The 21,677-nt window shown below is 47.4% G+C and overlaps 1 non-coding gene and 1 pseudogene across 1 annotated transcript; both read right to left on the bottom strand.

The window, feature by feature from the left end:
• Window positions 1–3,638: 3,638 nt before the first annotated feature.
• Window positions 3,639–7,124, bottom strand: LOC136504939 (F-box protein At5g07610-like; annotated as a pseudogene).
• Window positions 7,125–13,981: 6,857 nt separating this feature from the next.
• Window positions 13,982–14,118, bottom strand: LOC136506299 (small nucleolar RNA Z247). The gene has a single exon (XR_010771514.1). It is a non-coding gene; the product is annotated as a small nucleolar RNA Z247 (small nucleolar RNA).
• Between the last annotated feature and the right edge of the window lie 7,559 nt (window positions 14,119–21,677).

The raw sequence follows: 21,677 nt of genomic DNA, 5'->3' as shown, positions 1-21,677 counted from the left end.
TTCAGGGGGGCGTGGCGGGTGGGCCCGGGTGGCTAGAGGCTAGTAGGGTGCAGTGCGGGGAGACGGCATGGGCGGCGGATCTGAGGAGGAAGGGAAGGGATCGGGGACAGGCAGCGTGGAGTAGAGCGGGGCCGTGCCCCGGTGGAGACGGCGAGGTGGTGTTGGGAGTAGGACGAGGCGCGCCCGCAGCCGGGCTGCGATGGCCCCTGGCCGCCTGGCCACGCGCGGCGGCCGGTACCTGCGCCTGCCGGGATGGCTCCGGGGTGGCCAGAGCCGCCACGCCCGCGCGGGACCGGGCCGGGGTCGCTGGGGCCTCCGCTCGCGCCGGGATGGCCACGACCGGAGCGGGCGGGACCGCTGCGCTCGCACCCCGCCTACGCCGGGATCGCCGGTGCTTCTGGGGCCCCCACCCACGCCGGGATGGCCGGGACGCCCCGTAGTCACGGCCGCGAGTGCAGCAGTCGTAGGCGGAGGGGATGAGTCCGCCGTCCACGGGTTCGCGAGCATTCGCGATGGCCCGATTTTACAGGTAGAGACCCGCGAAGAGCCTGATCCGACGGTCGATTTCGCTTGTTTGCCAGATCGAACGGTCGATGGGTTAGCGGGCGACGTGGCACTATCGGGTGCCCGCTTTTGGAAGCAGGTTTCATATATACAGATGCAACTACATGGTAGTATGGCCCCCACTGCCACTTTCTTGGTCCAAAAAGACCAGCCTAGCTGATGTTGTGCTTGAAAGTCCACTCCTCGCTGCCTCTATCCTCAAGAACATAGACCGACAAAAAATCCTCTTTGTCGTCATCAAACATGGAAAGCAAGCACCCCTGAGAGTGGCCAGTGAAGCCAATGCCATGGCACTCATGGAATTGCGGGCGCACACCCTCCATGCCTCTCCCTTGGTGTCCACTGCTGCGACTGCACCACCTTGGACAGTGAAGTGTAGGACACTATTTATATAGGTCATGTTGCTTCCGTTCGAAAAAGTATAGGTCATGTTGCTATCAAAGAAATGGCATTCACCTGCGTCCCAACCACATTCACTAAGACTCCATCTTCCAGTTTCAGATGAGTAAATCTCCACGGCCTTAACTTTATAATCAGTCTCGTACTCCATCTCCAGTGGAAGCCTAGCGCAGCAGAGCGAGTCCACTTGTTCTCTCCCATTGTATCACCATCCTGCATAGGGGCCTCGCTCGGTTGGGGCAAAGCAAGCCAACCCACTCCCTGGTTGCAGGATTACAAACAACATAGAATGGATGCACAGGCAGTGGTGGAGCGCCCCAACAGAGCAGGAGGAGAAGCCCGTTGCAAGAGTCGAGCAACTCTATCTGCCCACAGGTCGGGGGCAGGAATGAGAGAGTGGTATTGACCAGAGGTGGACCACCATTTCCTCCGCGAGGAGACAAGCCAACAAAGTGGCAGGGCGCCGAACATGCATCTGCTCTGCAGCCACGGGGGAAGACGAAGAAGCCTGACAGGGTCTGCGCGAGCTTGGCGCGGTGAGCGGGGTCGCAGATGAGGCGGCGCCAGGACCGGGAGACGCACTTGAAGCGGCAGAGCGACTTGGCCGGCAGCCGCGCGAGGATCTCAACGACCAGCTCGTCCGAGAGCCGCTGGTGCTCCGCCCTCCGTGCCAATGAGGAGTGGTGGAATCTGCAATTTTGGTTAGGGTTAGGCACCACCGAGTCTGAAATCGAACAAATCCAAGAAACCTTAAAGAGAAATTTGACAAATCCGACCAGGCAAGATTGTATCTGTATACTACACAACCGTCTGTTTTATGCAGTTTTAACATATGATTTTTTTTGAAGCATAGGATAAAGATCCAACAGCCTCCAGTCTTCTTCTACCTCTGGTCTCCAGTCTTCTTCTACCTCCAGGCGCACTGCAAAACTCGCCCCTGCCGCCATCCACCACCTTGCCCCTAGGCATGGCTATGTCGGCACAAATCACAAGTAGCAAAATCCGCGACTATGCCGACACACATCACCAATCACAATAAATAAATTTTTTTTATGAAAGAACAAGGACAAAATTTAGGGAGAGGCTCGCCGAAACCCTAGCCACCGCCGCCATCGTCTTTGTCTCCGACCAGGACAGATCCGTCTTCGGTCAGCACAGATCCAGGAAGAGGAAGAGGAGGAAGATGAGGACGATGAGAAGAAGACCTACCTCGACGGATCCACTATGGCCGTGGCCGGATCCGCCATGGCCAGCGAGCTCGCGCGCGGGTGGGGCTCGCGGTGGAGGTCGTCGGGGAGGAGCTTGTCGGGCATCGAGGGGAGAGAGAGAGTTGGGCTCGGCCGCCGGCAAGAGCTCGCCGGGCAGGCACTGCGTCAGGGAGGGCGCGTCGGGGAGGCCGAGTGGGCAAGAGGACGAGAGGCGCCGTTCGCTTCCCTTTTAGAATCGGAGTTGGGTGTGGCCCTACATCAGACACACACTCAAATTCGTGTGTCTATGGTTGCTAAAACACTCGTGTGGTGTTTAGCACTTCTACAGTGATAACTACAACGACTCTCATGAGACACTGAAATTGGAACCCTAATACCGCGCCTAAAGATCAGAACACTCGAATGAAGCCGTGAGCATAGCTTACTAGGGGAAGTCGTAAACGTACCGGAACCGGGTAGGCGGGTAGCTCTTCTGGAGCGTAAGAGCACGTCGTCTTCCGCCGCGGCACCCTGATGGCTCCAGTGCGCGGCGCCGCCATCGTCGTCGGGCGCGGCCGATGTGTTGTCGTCGGGCGCCGCTCTGATCAAGAAGCGGAGAGCGGCGATGAGATGGGACACAGATTACAACTGCCGTGTGGGGCCATCATTACATTTGGTTGCTGGGCCTCCTGTACTGGCCCAAGATCAAAGCCATACGATGGACGTAGCCGATTGGACGAATGGCATGATACAGTCCACTACTTGGCAAGATCATAATATTTCTTAAAAAATGTTCTGATAAAAAAATGTAGAAATATACTCCTCTCGGCAATTAAAATTGAAATAGTGAGACTTAAATTCCAACAAATATTTTTTCAAAGACAATCTGTCAACTCAATCAGCGCAATTTCCTTTTGTCGCTATTTCTCTATCTAACGAGCGCAAAGAGAAAATTAAGGCATTTATCTAACGATCGGTAGTCACTCATTCAGAATTGGGGATCCTGAATCCATCACCCTTTATTAAAGGATTGGCCCGCCAGGCAGCCCTGGGCTGGAAACAGATACTTGCATGTTTCCAGCGTTGATTCTTTATAGATACAAAATCATATCATGCCAGTCAATTGTTAATCCAGAGCGAATAAAGCCAACAGCTGGTCAAGCACTGGGAGGCAAAATCTTCTGATAGTAGTAACCTGTAACCACTCTTTCAAGTGAAAATGCAGGTACGGATATGCTGATCATCACAAGGAATGGAATTATATGTTCGCATGGATCACTGCCTCACTCATTGCAACACAAGATATTTCACTGTATAACACAACCATACACATCTAAATCCATGGATGTCATTTCAAATAGCCAAGAAATTTAGCCAAGCACCGCGGTTCACAGCAATAAATCTTTGCACATCAAAATGAAATAAAAAAACATATTTGCATTGCCACAAATATATAGTTACAAGGTCAGTCCCACTAGATGTTCCAAATGCATTCATCATAGTAGTTACTTAGAAATTATTCAGCACTACTGCATAAAAATCAACATAGAAAGGCAGACATGAATGACAAAACTCAAGACTTGTTCACTCACAGGTAACCTGCTTTCTAAATTTATTATCCAAGATTACCAGTAACAATAAAAATCTATCCTTCCAGGACAGTATAATTATTATCAGCCAAAAATATATTGCCGGCATGATTCAAAGGCACGAGGGCCTCCACCACTGCAACGCTGATCTCGAAACTGTTGTTGATATTGCCACAAAGTTTTAGAAACACATGCCTGCCTGAGGATCATAATTGATATTGCCTGATGGCTGATGCAGCAGATAATGGACCAAAACATTGTTCGTGCTCGTAAGTCAGAACAATCGTGGATAGCAGATTGGCATTTACATTTCCAACTAATAATGGCACAAATATCAAGCCAATCAATCAAGCTAGCTAGCAACAACCAATGGTTCCTCCAACACGAGACTAAGATAATCAATCAAGCTAGCAACTGTTTGGGATGTCAGCTTACACGGTTTCATACCAAAGCAACATGGCCTGAACTCTAACGACAGAATTATTTGCCAATCCTACATGGTCTTCATATCTAAGCAACATGGTCTTAAGACAAAATTAGGTAGCATTTATCTACTGATTCGCACAAAGACGGATGGAGATTCAATTTAGTTCACCAGCTCCTTCTAAAGAAACCAATAACAAATATGTGCCTTGTACTGAAGGTTGTCCAGCAATCCTAGTTGACATTAGTCCAGCTAGTTGTCCCAAGAGTACTCAGAATAGTTACTAAAACAGGAATTATTCAGCACTGAATAACAAAGGGAGATAAACAAGAAAACATAAGACCCTTAACAGGTAGCCTGCTTTCTAATCCATTACATCCAGAATTACTAATAACTTCTAAGACTGTTCCCCCCCCAAAAAAGTAACTTCTAAAACTTGTACCCTTCCAACATATAGTAAATATATAAGATAGGATATACTGCCAGCATGGTTCAAAGCCACGAAGGCCCCTTCTGCCATGCTGCTCAAAACGATGCTTGAAATTTCAGCCCTCTTCTCAAGAAGCTTCAGAAGCACATATACGTGCAGATAATGCATCCATCACTGATATTGCCTGATGTAGCAAGCTAATTGACCAAAGCATTTTAGAAGTTCACAAAAACTGCGGATGGCAGATGGCAAAAACACATTTCCATCTCAACAGCATCGAAAGCCTCATGAATCACCAAACAAAGTCAATCACAATAATTTAGTTTACCAGCTCCTTCTGAAGAAATCACTGCCAAATTTGAGCCTTGTATTGAAGGTTGTGAAGCATTTCTAGTTGAGACAGGATGATGGTAATGCCCCTGAGTACAACGGAACATACGGTAAAAATTTGCGAAACTCAAAATAGGGCACTTCTAGAGTACATATAACATGCACATCCCTGTGTTTCATATCATAGGACACCAGTCTTTTCTGAGACCAATCATAGAAGAAAATCAAATCGCTGTCTGGATGAAACGCAGCTGTGTCGTAGTCCCATATCCTTTGTGGCATTCTTGGTACAAATAGATCTGGCTTCTCGATGCTTTGCTTGAAGACCCACGTCCATTCCTCACTGTCAAGATCCTCAAGAACATAGATTGACATGACATCACTCGACCTGTCATTGCTGTCAACAAAAAGTAAGCGTCCCTGAGAATGACATACAGAAAAATCAGGGCAATAACCCTCATGTTGCCGGTGCCGCAATTGGGAGATCTTCCATGTCTTGCCCTCTGTGTGCACTGAGACAACTGCATTGAACCTCATGCAGAGATGCAGGAAGCCTTTGAAATAGGTCATTTGGCCTGTGAAGTGGATGTAGTCGCTCTCATCTGCCATCTCACCCTGTAACTCGATTTCACTGAGAACCCATCTGCCAGTTTGGGATGAGTATATCTCCACTGCCCGGACGAAGAAATCTAAGTGAGTCAACACCTGCACCAGCTGAAACACATAGAAATGCGGGGAGATTGATGGATCGAAGCCTAGTGCTGCTGAGCCGGTGTCCATGGTTCGACCGACAGTGGTAGAATACCCAACAAAACCCGGGACACGGCTTGGTTGGGGTAAGGCAACCCACTCCCCTGTGGCTGGATTGCACACGACGTAGAAGGGTGGTGGTGAAGGCCGTTCCCTTGAGTCCTCGCACCGCAAGAGGAGCAGCCCATTGCAAGAGTCCAGCAGCTCCATCTCCCCACAGGTGGGGGGGCAGGAAGGAGAGAGCCGCATCAACGCCGGGAGGCGGAGGCAAAACCGAAGACATAGACAAGCCGACGAAGTCCCAGGTCGGACGGCTGCCGTAGGGACGGGAGAAGAAGAGGCCTGACAGCGTCTGCGCGAACCTGCGACGGTTGGCCGGATCGGAGATGAAGGCGCGCCAGGCCCGCGAGACACACTTGCAGAGGCAGAGCGACTTGGCTGGCAACCGCGCGAGGATCTCGACGATGAGCTCGTCCGGAACCGGCAGGACAGCCGACGCTGCTGCCGCCCGGCAGATCCCTCCCTCCATCCCGACGAGTGAGCCGCGGTGAGATCTGCGATTTGGGACAGAGATTCAGTAACGTAGCTGAGGCAAGTCACAGCGTAACTTGCGACCCTTCATCCACCGTCCAAGCACATCCAAAGGCTCACAACACTTGTAATTAAAATAAAAATATCTATCCAATTTTTTACAGAGTACGCCGACGCGAGAGCGAGGGCCAGATTCCCGCGCGGCCGCGCCGAACTCGCGCTGTCCCGCGACCCCGCTGGCCTCGCGCGCTGCCCGTGGCTGCCGGCCTCCCGCGCGCCCGTGACCCTGCTAGATACGCGCGTCGCCTCTAGCCTCCCGCGACCCCACTGGCCTCCGTGCCGCCGCCAGCCTCCTCGCGCGTCTCCGTCAGCCCGTGGTGCTGTCGCACCGACGTGGGAGACGAATTCCCTGCCGACCACTAAATCTCAGTAAGAGTTCCTTGTTATTGGTATTTACTGATGCAGAATTGAACGAAGTCATATACAAGAATGCTTCCAAATTTGAGATTTAGTGAACCAAGAAAGGTTAATTTGCCTGATTTCATTATAGGACTATTAGGCGTTTTAGCTTTTTTGCACTGTTGTATTACAGAACTAGTGGAATTAGAATTTTCATGCACATATGTGCATTGTTTGGTTTACAGAACTAGCTGATGCCTGGGTTTTGTGAGTTGTGAAAGTTCAGAATCTGAGTTGCGGAAGGGAATGATAGAATCTGATAGGAAGATGCCTGAAATTGGTTTGAGGTTAAGAAATCCTGATGAGGCATGGAAATTCTTGGTGCCCTTAGTGCTGCACAGCTGAAGAAAAAGGAAGTTTAGTCAAAGAAATCAAAGAGACAGAGAACTTGGTTAAATAAGTTGCGTAAGGTGAAGCGCAAATCAACCAAATCTGCTGTACCAGCAAAGAAGAAAGCAAAAGTATGTTGTTATTGCAATCTGAACATTTCTATATGTTGTCATTGCAATCTAAATGTTGACATTTCTAATTAATTGCAATTTCTTGACAGCAAAAAAAGAAAAAGGTGGTGCAGAGCCTTAAGTAGAAGGAGAACATAATGGCAAGAACAAAGGAGAAGTTGAGCTTCAAGAGTACACTGTCATTGACAATTTTACTCAGCTCGTAATAGTTCAAACTTTGGCAAATTTAGACCGTCAAGATCTATTCTAGCTTCTATCACCTAGTTAGATAGTATTTTGTGGGCTAACTATAGTATTTTATGGGTTAACTATAGTATTCTGTGAAGTATGTCACAATACCCATCAAGTGGACATCTGAATGTCAGAATGTAGGAGCAGCAGCACTTGTAAGTAGTTGATGGAAGCTTTGTAAGCACTTGACTGAGTCCTGTCACTTAATTGATTAGCTGATGTATAAGTTGATGTATGAATGTGTCTGAACTTCTGTGTGTTTACTGTGCTTTGAAAATGCAGTGAGCTGCTATGTACATGTCCATCTGAATTATGGACCTGAATTATTGTCTTTTTTTTTAACCGTGAACTACTGTCTTTTACTGCTATCTGCTATCTATGTCTGAGAAAAACAGCCAAGTCTCACGTGTTGAAGGGCTGGATCTATTTTGAGCCACTGGATCTGATTTGGAGGGATGGATGGAGGAGGTAAGTTACGTTGTGACTTGCTGAAGGCAAGTCACTGAATCCCTGTCCTGCGCTGTCCGGAACAGGAACAACCTCCAGCGCCGTAGCAGCCGTGCCCTTATGCCCAATCGACCACCTCCGCAACTCAAGCGTGTGGTCCACTCGTGCGCCGGTGGCCAGCCGGCCAGCCGCAGCTTCTGATGGCCGATGGGTTTGGCCGACTGGGGATTGCGGTTTGGGACTTGGGGAGGAAGGAGTATGCAAAAGAACAAGGGTTAATTGGATTGCGCCATTATAATTCCACCGTTTTCTTGAGCACACCATTACTATTTAAGAAACTATGTCACTGCTATTACAACTCTATAGATGATTGAGATACGTCATTATATACGTCTGGAGGAGATTTTAGCCCACTGATAGACGTACAGAGGGTACCGTATATTCATATGGACAAGATTGCCCCTTCATCTTCTCTCTCACACTCACTGACACATGTTACCCACTCGTCAGCCTTCTTCCCCACAGCCTCCCTTCCTCTCTCTCTATCTTCTCCATCTCCAGCGCCGAGCGAGCGAGTTCGAGCATGGGAGGGCAGCCGCACCGAGCTAGCCGCTCCTAGACAAGCACGTAGGTGGGGCGACCTGGCCATGCCGCCATCGGACTAGAGCGCCGCCGGGCGTCCGCGACAAGCCAGCCACGCCACCACCGGCCGAGCACTCGGGCGGGCAACTGCGTCGAGCGAGCCATGCCGCCGTCGGACGAGCCCGCCGCCAGGCGTACGCGATAAGCCACTCACGTCGCCGCCGGCCGAGCGTGTGGGCAGCGTCCATGTCGAGCGAGCCACGCCGGCTCCGACCGAGCGTGCAGGCGGGCGTCCGCGACGAGTCAGCCACGCCGCCACCAGCCGAGCACGCGGGCGGTCATCTGTGTCGAGCCAAAGGGTGGAGCTCTAGCTAGCCAGACTAGGGGCGGGCGGCGTAGGGGGGAGCTAGGCATGGTGCTTGGCCGAGGGGTGGAGCTCCGGCTAGCCGGACCGGGGTAGGCGGCTTGCAGCCAATGGAGCGGCATGCTGTGCTCGCAGTGGAGCTACGCTAGCCTGGCCTGTGCGGGGCGAGCGTGATGCGAGTCCAGGGTGGGGCTGTGAGCTGGAGTTGCCATGGCCGGGGAAGGTGGAACGGAGAATGCCGACGTGTGGGGCACCTGTAATGGCGATGGCGGCATTGGAGAAGCAAAGAGATAGAGCTGCGTTGCATCTTGGATGGGAGAGGGATGACAAGTGGGCCCGATGCATCATAGAGTGGATAGAGGGAGACTAGCAGGGGCAAAAGCGTCCATACAAAAATATGTTAGCCTTAAGATGTCTGAAAGAGGGCCCAATACATCTTTAGGTGCACATAATGGCGTATTTCAAAGCAGGAAACAATTGTAATGGCACCGACATAGTTTCTTGAATATTAATGGTGTGCTACAAAAACGATAGAATTATAATGGCACAAATCCAATTAACCCAAAGAACAAAATGTTGTGTACCTAGTAAAGAGTGAGTTTGTGTCGATTATGGCCCTGTTCGCTTGTCCCATGAGCCGTACTGTTTCAGCGAAAGAACAATATTTTTTCTCACAACAAATCAGCAAATAGTACTTTTAGCCATATCTTTTCAGCGAAGCGAACAGGGCCTATATTCTTTTGTTTTCCTCTATTCTACTCTACAGATCACCCGTTATCAAAATTTACAGGTTTGTCTGTTTTTGTACTAATGGACAACCGCATGTTTTGGAGCTTCAAATCAAGCAGACTCTGGACCTTCGGATCGTTGGGGCGCCTGTGCTCTGCCGCCCGATCTCGCTGCCAAGCCCAAGGCCAAGTTTGATCTCGCGATGTCTCTGGCTTCTATGGCTCGCTGCTCGTGCTCCCTCCGACGCCTCCACCGCTCTCTCTCTAGCTCGCATGTCTTCCGCAGCCGCCCCTAGCACCACCTCCTCCACCGTTGGCCTCCCTCCCATGTCCCTGGACTCTTCCCATGGCTCGATGATGGAGAACCTGCCGAAGTACGAGCGTACCACCGTGGCACCACCGCTGCTACTCTGTGAAAATGGTTGGAACGTGATGCCCTCTCAGGCTCATGGCTTCATGTTAATATAGCCAGGAAGGGCCCCTGGCGTGGCGGTACAACTTGTACAACAAGAAGAAGCTAACTACTTTGGTAACTCTAGATTACATCACAAGATTACATCAATCAGGAGATACCTATCCTATCTAACCGAAGCCGTGATACTTGCCTTCACCCGCAATCCAAGCCTGAGCGCACAATCAATCTATAGGAGATATCAATCAACCAGATATTGCAGTCATGTGATCCTATTGAATATTCTTAACATCTCCCCTCAATCACAACTTATCAACGAGGTTGAGATTGTCTTTGAACATGACCATTTGCTTCTCTGGAAGAGGCTTAGTGAAGCCATCAACGATCTGATCCGTAGTGCTGATGAATCTGATGTCCAGGCACTTTGTTGCAACTTGTTCGTGTACAAAATGAAAATCGATCTCTATATGCTTGGCGCGTGCATGAAATACAGGGTTAGCCGATAGGTACTTTGCGCCAAGATTATCACACCATAAACATGCTGCCAAAGGATGTGGAATACCTAACTCATCAAGTAATTTTTGTACCCACATTACCTCTGCAGTAGTGTTGGCCAAAGACTTGTATTCAGCTTCTGTACTTGATCTTGAAACCGTAGGCTGTTTTCTTGCGCACCATGACACTAGGTTGCAACCTAGGAATACAACAAAGCCGCCTGTAGATCATCTGTCATCAGGGCAACCGACCCAATCAGCATCTGAAAAAGCACTTACAAGCATAGAGTTAGATTTTCTAATTTTTAACCCTAGGCCGATTGTTCCTTGTACATATCTCAATATTCTCTTCACAGCTTCCCAATGAACAGTCGTCGGCGAGTGAAGGAATTGACAAACTTTGTTGACCGAAAAAGACAAATCTGGTCGTGTGAGGGTGAGATACTTGAGAGCTCCAATAATGCTCCTATATCTGGTTGAGTCCTCCACTCCTAACCGAGTGCCACTAGTGACTGAAAGCTTTTCGGTAGTATTAAGGAGTGTTTTGATGGGTTTACACAGCTGCATATTAACTCTCTTGAGGATATCAGAAGCATACCGTTCCTGTGTCAAAAGCAATTCATCTTTCTTTCTTTGAACCTGTATGCCAAGAAAATAGTGAAGGTTTCCGAGATCTTTGATTGCAAAGTCCTTCTCTAAATCTCAGAGAAGAGCATCCACTGCTTCTTGTGATGAATTGGCCACAATTATATCATCAACATATACAAGCATAAAGATGACATGATTTCCTTTCCGATAAAAGAATAATGATGTGTCAGCTTTGGAGGGAACAAAGCCTAAACTCTGAAGTTTACCACACAACCTAGAATACCAGGCCCGTGGTGCTTGTTTTAAACCATACAGGGATCTATCAAGTTTGCATAAGTGATGTGGTTTGGTCTTATCTTCATAACCTAGCGGTTGTTTCATGTATACCTCTTCTTCAAGGAAACCATGCAAGAAAGCGTTCTGAACATCGAGTTGCCTCAAATACCAATCCTTAAACATAGCTAGAGAGAGCACAAGACGAATTGTGGCTGCTTTCACAACAGGACTAACAGTATCCTCATAATCAATGCCATATTGTTGTTTGAACCCCTTTGCTACTAGGCGTGCCTTATATCTGTCAATTTTCCCATCTGATCTTCTTTTGATTTTATAGACCCACTTGCAATCTATCACATTTTTACCTTTTTGAGGTGGAACTAGATGCCAAGTTTTATTCCTGATCAATGCATCAAATTCAACATCCATAGCATGCTTCCAATTATTATCGACTAAGGCATGTTGCAAATCAATAAGACCTTCAGTGGTGGCTGCTAATTGACCATATCAAATAGTTCCATCAGTGCAAATTTTTGGTTTGCGTATACCTTGTTGTAGATGTGTGGTGGGTCGCTAGAGAGCCGGTGCTGCAGGCGATGTAGAAGATCCGGTGGGTTGATCTGTGGCTGGCGCAGAAGATTCGGCGAGCGAAGATTCGGTGGGTTGATCTATGGCTAGCGCAGAAGATCCGACGAGCGGCGGACCCAAGGGAGATTCTCCACCACCGGTCGAAATATCCTATCCCCCCGTCCGTGGAGCCAGGCGAGGCGAGTTCGAGACAGGTGACGCATGCGGAGAGGATGCCGGTGGAGCTGACGCTTTCGTCACGAGCGTAGGAGTTGACGCCACCGGATCCAAGACTGATCCTATCGGCTCCACAGTGGAAGGTGCAGGTGAATCAACCTGGGGATCGCCGCCTGTGCCTGCCAAAACGGGAAATTGCTCGGGGAGCATGAAATGACGCCCGTTTCTAGCCAGATTTAGTTCGTTTGACGCCGATTTTTTTTCATGTGCTACACGCTTAAACATAGGGTTAGTATGCAGGGAATCATTATCAAAATGATTTGAAGAATTGTTGTCCCCAAAATCATGTGAAGGATTTGTCAAAGTTGGAGGAAGGAGGAGAATTTCAGATCATAATTGAGCACCGGCGTTTGGGTGGAGTTCGGCGAAGGGGAAGACGTGTTCATCGAAGACCACGTCTCGGGAAATATAGACACGCCTTCATTGACATCCAGACACTTGAACCCCTTGTGTATGTTACTGCATCCTAGGAAGACATAGCGTTTGGAGCGGAATTGCAACTTACGAGCGTTATAAGGCCTTAGATTTGGCCAGCATGCGCAGCCAAAAGTACGAAGAGAGGAGTAGTCTGGTGTTTGATGAAACAGGCGTTCAAGAGGAGTTTGGTTATTGATAATTTTACTAGGGAGACAATTAATAAGATAGGTGGCAGTGATGAAAGCTTCATCCCAAAATTTTAAGAGCATAGAAGCATGCATGGGCTAAAAGCGAGAGACCTACTTCAATAATATGGCGATGTTTGCGTTCAGCGGAGCCATTTTGTTGATGTGCATAAGGGCATGAGACATGATGTGAGATGCCAATGCGCTGAAAGAAGGCATTCAGCTTTTGATATTCCCCTCCCCAGTCAGTTTGCATAGCGAGATTTTTTCTATCAAATTGACGTTCAACAATAGCTTGGAATTCATGAAATTTTTGAAAAACTTCAGATTTATGACGAAGCAAATAAATCCATGTAAACTTGCTGAAATCATCAATGAAGCTAACGTAATAACTGTTTTTGCCAACAGAAGTGGGCGCAGGACCCCATACATCAGAAAACACAAGTTCTAAGGGACTCAATGAGATACTCGTGGATCTAGGATAGGGTTGCTGATGACTTTTGCCCTTTTGGCAAGCATCGTAAACAATTTCTTTATTCAAATCGGCAACAAAGGGAATACTATTTTTTGCTAAGGACTTGCTGAACGACTGCAAAAGAAGGGTGGCCAAGATGACTATGCCACCTGGATGAAGGAAACTTGACAACACCAAACACCCCTTTATTCGATGACAGCCTAAACTTCAACGGGTAAAGGCCGCCTTCACATTCCCCTCTAAGGATGGTTTTCTTCGTCGCCTGGTCCTTAATCAAAAAATAGTTGGGATTATATTCAATAAAAGCATGGTTATCAGATGTAAGACGATGAACAGATGCAAGGCTTTTGTTAGCTTCAGGAACATAAAGAACATTGTTTAGGCTGAGATTTTGATTTGGGGCACGAACAAAACTTCGACCAATTTGATTGATTCTCATACCTGCACCATTAGCAGCATGAACCTTGTCGTTTCCATGGTACTTGTCCCTCACGGTGAGCTTCTCTAGCTCTCCCGTGATGTGGTCGGTAGCACCAATGTCGATGTACCAATTGGTATTGATCCCATATGACGCAGAGGAGGCAGATCAGGATTGCTCTGGTGGGCCGGTGAAGGAAGCGTCAAAACGCTTGAAGCAGCGGAGTCCGGTGTGGCCCTCCTTGCCACAGAGCTAGCAGATGGGTTTATCGTCGTTGTAGTTCTGCCGGGGGCGCCCGCTGTTGTTGTTGTTGCCACGGTTGCGGCCGCGCCCGCGTCCTCGGCCACCACCGCCGCGGTTGAAACCGCCATGGCCTCCATGTGTAGCCGTGTTAGCAGATGAACCGAATCCACCGTGCCGGAGATCCATCCGCTGTTCCCAGCTCACTAGCTGGGTGTAGAGCTCGCCCAAAGATAGCGGCTCCGTACATGCCGTGACAGCCGAGACAATCGGATTAAAATCCATGTCAAGTCCGGCTAGTACATAGGAGATGATCTCTTCATCTTCAAGATGTTTGCCGACGGCCGCCATGTCGTCAGCAAGAGATTTCATCTTGTTGAAGTAGTCGGCGATTGTTGACGAGCCCTTCTGCGCTCTGTGGCCAACGCCATGCACGTGTTGATGATACGGCCCCGAGACTGGGAAGCCGTCATCTCTGAGATCACTTTCCAGATCTCGGTCGATGTGGCGCAATTGGAGACTTACACCTGGATCTCCTTGGAGATATTGGAGAGCAGACAGTTAACGATCTGCTGGTCCTTTGCAACCCAAATTTCATACTCAGGGTTGGAGATGAGCTCAGTCGGCTTGTCGGCCGCCTTGTGGATCTACTTCGCCGGCACCACAATGTCGGGCTCGAGATAGTGCGCTATCTGCGCACTGCGAAGAGCAGACAGCATCTGGGCGCTCCATAGGGAAAAATTCCCTTTGCCCAGCTTCTCGGTGACAGGACAACCGATCAGAGAGAACGATTGTTGAAGCGCGGAAGAGGAAGCCATCGAGAATATTGTGGACTAACCCAGCTCTGATTACCATGTGAAAATAGTTGGAACGTGATGCCCTCTTAGGCTCACGGCTTCGTGTTAATATAGCCAGGAAGAGGCCCTGGCGTGGCAGTACAACTTATACAACAAGAAGAAGCTAACTACTTTGGTAACTCTATATTACATCACAAGATTACATCAATCAGGAGATACATATCCTATCTAACCGAAGCCGTGATATTTGCCTTCACCTGCAATCCAAGCCTGAGCGCACAATCAATCTATATGAGATATCAATCAACCAGATATATCAATCAACCAGATATTGCGGTCATGTGATCCTATTAGATATTCTTAACACTCTCGCTAGAGGCGCGGCCCGATCGATTGCCCATTAGGCCGTCCAGGAAGGCGCCGTCCTCAGAGATCCGCGAGAGGTGGCCCGCGGCTGCGCCCTGGCCCGGCTGCGCCCTGCCGGTGAAGTTGAACTTGGACTGCTTCATCTTCCGGCCACTGCTGCCGCTGCCACTATTGTTGGCCGTTGAAATTTGTAAATAATTTGTGAACAATTTGATCATTTATGAATAATTTGATATATATTTCTTTATGTTTGTAATCTATAGAAATAATTACACCGAAGAAATTATTGTAAATATAGTAATGCCACAAGTCACGTCAGTTATTGGCAAGTGCAGGCTGCTTTTCATGGGAAGGTGATGTCAAGTAGAATGCCCCCTCGTCACAATGCTTGCTCCCGCCAATGCCTTCACCTTTTGTCAGCCGAGGAGATTGCAGCTTCTGCATGCATACCTGACAACCCGCGGAGCTATCAAACCGTGCAACATGAAGTGCTATATGGAGCGTGGCATATGGGATGGCACGCCATCATGGTGCGTTGGGCACGGCCTGAGATACGCCTCTGGGCATGAGCAGCAGCAGTCCCTCATCGAGGCCCTGCCGAACCACTCCGCTGATGACACGGCCACCCCAACGCTCCTCGCTAGTCACTAACAACGGCATTTTTGGTTGGCTGGTTCGTATCGTTGCTGGTTCGTGAATAAGTACTGCTGACTGGTTTGTGTGAGAGAAAAACACTGTTCCGGCTGAAAATTTACGATCATTTACGACAAGCCACGGCCAAACGAACAGGCTGAAAAATCATGTGATGTTCATGCTTTGGCGCAAAAAAAAGGACGCATCACCCATTCATATATCGAGGACATAAACACAAAGTGACATGTTCTTCCCATACATCCACACCACAACAGATCTGTTAATCCATGACGGATTTTTTATGACGAATACAAAAAACATTATGGATCTGAACAAGTGAATACCTAACCCACTAACTCATGACGGTTTTATCCGGACTATCACTGTCTATGAATTTAAATTTGTCATACTTTAGTCAACTCAAAACAATAGGTCCACTATCACGTACTTCTATGATTTTTTTTGTGAAGTGTGGTTCTTTTACACATTTATTCTAATACACGTTGCTTTGAACTGAAACCTACCTCTTAGGTTGAGAAAGGCTAAACACTAAACCAATAAATTCAGTTGGTGATCGAAAGGGAATCGAAAACCTTTTGTCATTCGATTCAGGTCCAGGGTATACATTACATAACTTTTCTCACATGCATTATCCTACTTATATGTTTATGCGTAGGAGTTTCAAAAATTTTAGAACTGATTTACTATTTTATATAGTTTAAATGAATTTCTGAGTGTTTACCGAAAATAATTCTGAACTGAAATGTGCCTACCTTCAATAAAATTTGAAAAGATTATAAAAAATATATTTAAGTTGAAGTTGAGGTTGAAGTTACATTTGAAAAGCACGCAGAAAATCATTTAATAAACCTTAAAAACACCAAATTTCTTTGGAAATCCTTGAAAATTCTAGACAATACCTCTTAGGTAGTCTAAAATTTAATTTTAAATTTATAGATCTGTGCAATAATATTTATGACTAAATATCATTAAATAAAGATATATATTATAAATAATATCTAGGTGTATTTAAACATGAAAACAGAAAAACAGGGAGGCGCCAACTCTAGGACGCAAACCGGCTGGTGCCTGAAAATTTTGCGGTCAATGACATTCCGTCCAAACAACTCTTCTCAAACTGTCAGCACGTCAACTTATAACGATGAATAGAAGATGATATCTAAAAGCGTCATAAATGATGTTTTATGATCGCTTTTAGTGATCTGTGACGGAATTGAACCATCATGTTTTAACAGATTTCTTATAGTGCCCGCAAGGCAACATGCCAGTCTTTAGATGGTGTTTAAATCCAAGGAGTAAAGTTTAAGATATCATATCGGGTGTTACATTAGGGTGTTATATGGGAGTGTTAGGATAGTAATAATAAAACAAATTACAGAAGTCCTCAGTAATCCGCTAGACGAATTTATTAAGCCTAATTAATCCGTCATTAGCGTATGTTTACTGTAGCACCATATTGTCAAATCATGGACTAATTATACTTAAAAATTTCGTCTCGTAAATTAGTCACGGTCTATGCAATTAGTTATTTTTTAGTCTATATTTAATACTCTATGTATGTGTCTAAATATCCGATATGATAGGAAGTAACCTTTAAGGGAGAAACTAAACGAGGCCTTAGTCACGCTCTTGGTGCCGCCACCACCATGGATCCCCGCTGGCCACCACTTTTAGTCTGTCTGGCACACACAATGAATGGTGTAGTCTCTCGAATTTGTCTGCTCACCGCCGGCCGCAGGCGAAATCAGATCAGCACAGAGACTAGCTAAGCACGGGTCAGGCTTTCAAAGGTCTGCATTAATGTAGACCTATGGAGACGGTTGCTATGTCTGTTCATTCATTAAGGGAGACAGGCATCATAAGGTGCCCAACTTCGTTAATCGATTTAAATAAAAAAATAAAAAGCCGGAGTGAGCCTAATTGAGCCTGCTGTTGAGCCCAATCGAGCCTGTTGCCATTGCGTCTGCGCCACCACCACAGCGTCCGTTGGAGGAGGCCCGCACGATCTGGGCGCCCGGCCACACGTGTCGGAGGGCCTGCCGGATCTAGGCGCGCCTCCTCCTGTCGGATCCGCCACTGCCGGGGGCGCTACACGCACGCCGCCACCGACCGAGCTCAATGGAGAGGGAGGAGCTGCCGCCGGGGGCGCTACGCCTAGATCCGCCGCTGGCCGAGCTTGAGGGAGAGGGAGGAGCCGCCACTGGGGGTGCTATGCCCGGATCCACCGTCGGTCGAGCTCGAGGAAGAAGGAGGAGCCACCGGGGGCGCTACGCCCGGATCCGTCGTAGCTCGGGCTCCGTGGGGGAGATTGAGAGGAGAGGGAGGTGCATGCGCCCTGCCTACGCTAGCTGTGGGGGAGAGGGAGAGGAGAGGGAGGAGCCGGCGCCGGGGCTGCCATAGGGGGAGGGTGAAGTGAGGGAGAGAGGGGTGGGCGTCGGGTGCGCCATACGAGGGGGAGAGGGAGAGAGAGGAGCTGAGAGAGAGATTGGATAAGTGGGAATGAAATTCTAACTCTCTATATATATACAATGAGTGTGATGTCGGGCTGAGATGTGCCGTCTTGGTTCAGAGCTGGACCACTATTTTTGGAGGCCTTATAGTGTATCCGCCTCCTTAAATGGATTTATTGAGGTGGGCACCTTAAGACGACCGCCTCCGAAAATAGTATATTTTTGGAGGCGGTTCTCTTAAAAACCACCTCCGTAAATTGATTTTGCGAGGCAGTTATTTTTTGGTGCCTCGAAAATAAAAGGACCGCCTTAGTTAATCGCTACACATTTTACGAGGCAGTTGGATTTTGTAACCGCCTCGGTTAATAAAAGGGCACTACCTCACAAAATCATTTGTGTAGCAGTGGCTCAGGATGGGCTCGAGTAGACCCAGGCCCAATTAGAACCATGAGAAATTATTTAGAAAATGACTTAATTACTTTTTAAACTTATTTGAGATTGGTGCAAATTTATTTTGGAGGTCTACTTGAGCAAAACTATTCCAATGTTCATTGGAAAATTTTAAAACAAAATTCAACATTTCAAATATAATAGTTCGACATTTTATGTTGAAATGTTGAAACAATTCGTCTAAAATATTGAAGTATTACATCTCAAATCACTACCACACAAATGATTTTGCGAGGCACTGTCCAAACATTAACCAAGGCGTTTGCAAAATCCAACCACCTCGGTTAATGCCTCGTGATTAACCGAGACGGTCGTTTTATTTACCGATGTACCAAAAAATGTCTGCTTTGCAAAATCGATTAACCGAGGCTATCGTTTTATTTATGGAGGCAGTTGGAAAATGTCCGCCTCTAAAAATGTATTTACGGAGGCGGGCACTTATAAGACCCGCCTCTATTAATGGTGGCCGAGCCCACTGGCCTATCTAGGCCCGGTAATGGGGTTCATAGTATATATACTGAACTTACGGTTTTTAGGCCATTTCACTCATCTCTTACGGCGTCTCCCCTCCCTCTCCCTCTCCTGAGCAGTGACACCTCTCGCCCTCCCTCTCCCATGCCTCTCTCTAAGCCCGAGCCCTCCCTCTCCCGAGCATGAGTCCTCCCTCTCTCGAGCCCACAATGGTGGCGGCGGCGGTGCCTCCCTCTCCCTCTCCCGAGCCTCTCTCTCTCCGGAGCACGAGCCCTAGTGGTAGCGCCTCTCCCTCCCTCTCCCGAGTCCTGACGAGCACGGATTTGGAGAACCGACGAGCGCTGGAGCCCTGGTTGGCTGTGGAGAAGACGTCGGTGGGCATGGAGGGCTCCCCTAGTGGTGGCGGTAGTGCAGGGCTCCCCTGGCGGCGTGGCGGATCTAGACGGCGCGTATGAAGATGGCATGGCGGATCCAGATGGCGCGGGATCTAGACGGTGGATCCAGAGGGCTCCCCCGACAGCTGCGGCGGCGGTGTGCAGGGGTGGTGACACAAGGCCTAGATCCAGGCCCGGTTAGGGCTAGGCTGCAGGCTTTTTTTGTTTTTTTATTTGATTTACTGAGGTGGGCATTTCAACCGCCTCGGTAAAGATTCGTTTACCGTGACCTTTGGTCCGAGGCGGTTGCGATGCCCGCTTCGGTTAATCCATTTTGCCCGCCTCGGTTAAGTTTAGTGTAGTAGTGAATGTTGTTTTAAAAAAAGCAAAACAGTTAATTTCACCGTTGGTTCTTAAACTTGTCTTGAATTCTCATGTGATGATAGCAGTTTAAATGAACAAAAGGTCGACAACTACAAATTTAAGTTTTTGAACAAAAGGTTCACTATGATAGCAGTTTAAATTTTTCCATGCTGGTCATGTGATGATATCTGCAAATGAACCATCTTGACTGCAGAAGCAGGCAAGAATCCTTCTAACATACTAACAGTAGCCCCAAATAAGAGGTCTGTACCAACTAAACTCTCATGACCAGCACACACACGATGTTGTGTCATCACACGAAAAAGGGTACATGATGAGGTGATGATCAAGAATGTAAGAAACGAACAAGAAATTATGCAGTGTTTGCACCATCATGTTATGCTCTTTTCTTCTGAATAAAAGGTAATTTCAGTGATAGATTGAGATGGTATTGGCAAATGTCTCTTCACAAAGCCACAACAGCCTCCCTGAGGCAGGCCGAACCTTACAAAGTTACAGTGCTTATATACCAGAAGAAGAGACAATCAGGCAAGGCAGACAATCAGTCCTTCCTTACATGGATGAGGAAAGACTCAGTACGGAGGCCACAAAGCAGGAAAAGCAGAGGAAGATGCGATTGCTATCTGCCCCATTATCAAACTAAGCCATCATAGATCAGAAGTGTTTTTGTTTAAAAAGGTTACAACAAGTCGCTTCTTCAGAAGAAAATATATGTACATAAGAACGGAGAAATTGAGTTCAAATCTTAATTAAATATGGTTTCATAAAATTTAAATATAGGAACTAGAGGATTTGATAACGAAACTATCGATCAAAAGCAAGAATGCTATCCTTGATTTTTGTAGGCTGGTGTCATTTCATTCCATGTCTAACATTGTTGTGGTGTAGTACTCAATGTGCCATGTCGACTAGATATGTGTTCTGGACCTTTCAAGTTCTATGTCTTATGCCATTGAGTGCCTACCTCATCGTGTCCAACGAGTGCCACATCTTTGACTATGTTAGGTAGATGTGGTGTCATATGTAGCTAGGATGCCACGTCGAACAACAACTTGATATATAGTCTCATCCTCTCGAGTGCCATGTCATATGCTACCAAGTGCGATGTTGTATGCCACCGAGTGCCTCATCATGATCATAGGGGCACGTCATTGCCTATGTCTCATTGGGGAGGCATGTTCAGTTAACCTCTCAAAGGAGAGTTATTTCTATGACTTTAGGATAGTGTTTGATCATTTATTTGACAAATTGGATGTGTGAAGCGAAGTGGATGATTTAGCTTTGTCATGTAGTATGTTTCATTAAATAAGTTTATTTCAGGGTCTCCAACTAGGATTTGTACTGTTGCACTGGATGATTAGTATTGTTGCACTAGCATGAATTTTTTTTTTAATTTTTATGATTTATTTTTTCTACACGCCACCTTAGCGTTAGCACGGGCATTATACTAGTTCTGATAAAACATTTCATTGCTTTTTAATTGTAAACAGCTTAGGTCGAACTTCATCAACATTGATGATGTGGATAAAAGAAAAGAGAAAATATGGAAAATTGCCAAGGAGCGGTACAGAGGATGGCGATCTGATCTGAGTGCCACATACAAGGCTTATAATAGTTATGGTGAGAGGATACGAAATAAGCCTGAAGAAATACACCTTTTTGAGTGGCACTATTTGCAGTTGTATTTTGGATCTGATAAATTCAAGGTCAGTGCTAGTAAAATCTACTTTGTCAAACAAAATTGATGGACCAAAGTTGCATTGTTACATACCACTTGTTCTCATTCTGCAGAAACTTAGCAGCCGGAACTCCTCCAACCGTCAGCAGCAAAGAACCAAGCATGTGATGGGTTCAAAGAACTTCTCACAATGTAGCTTTGAGCCGGTAATCATTAGATACACTAATCTAGTCCTTCCCTTGTATGATGCAATACTTGTGTGCTGAAT

Source organism: Miscanthus floridulus, chromosome 14 (genome assembly GCF_019320115.1).
Source record: "Miscanthus floridulus cultivar M001 chromosome 14, ASM1932011v1, whole genome shotgun sequence".
NCBI lineage: Eukaryota > Viridiplantae > Streptophyta > Magnoliopsida > Poales > Poaceae > Miscanthus > Miscanthus floridulus.
This window is presented reverse-complemented; position numbering and strand designations above follow the sequence as displayed.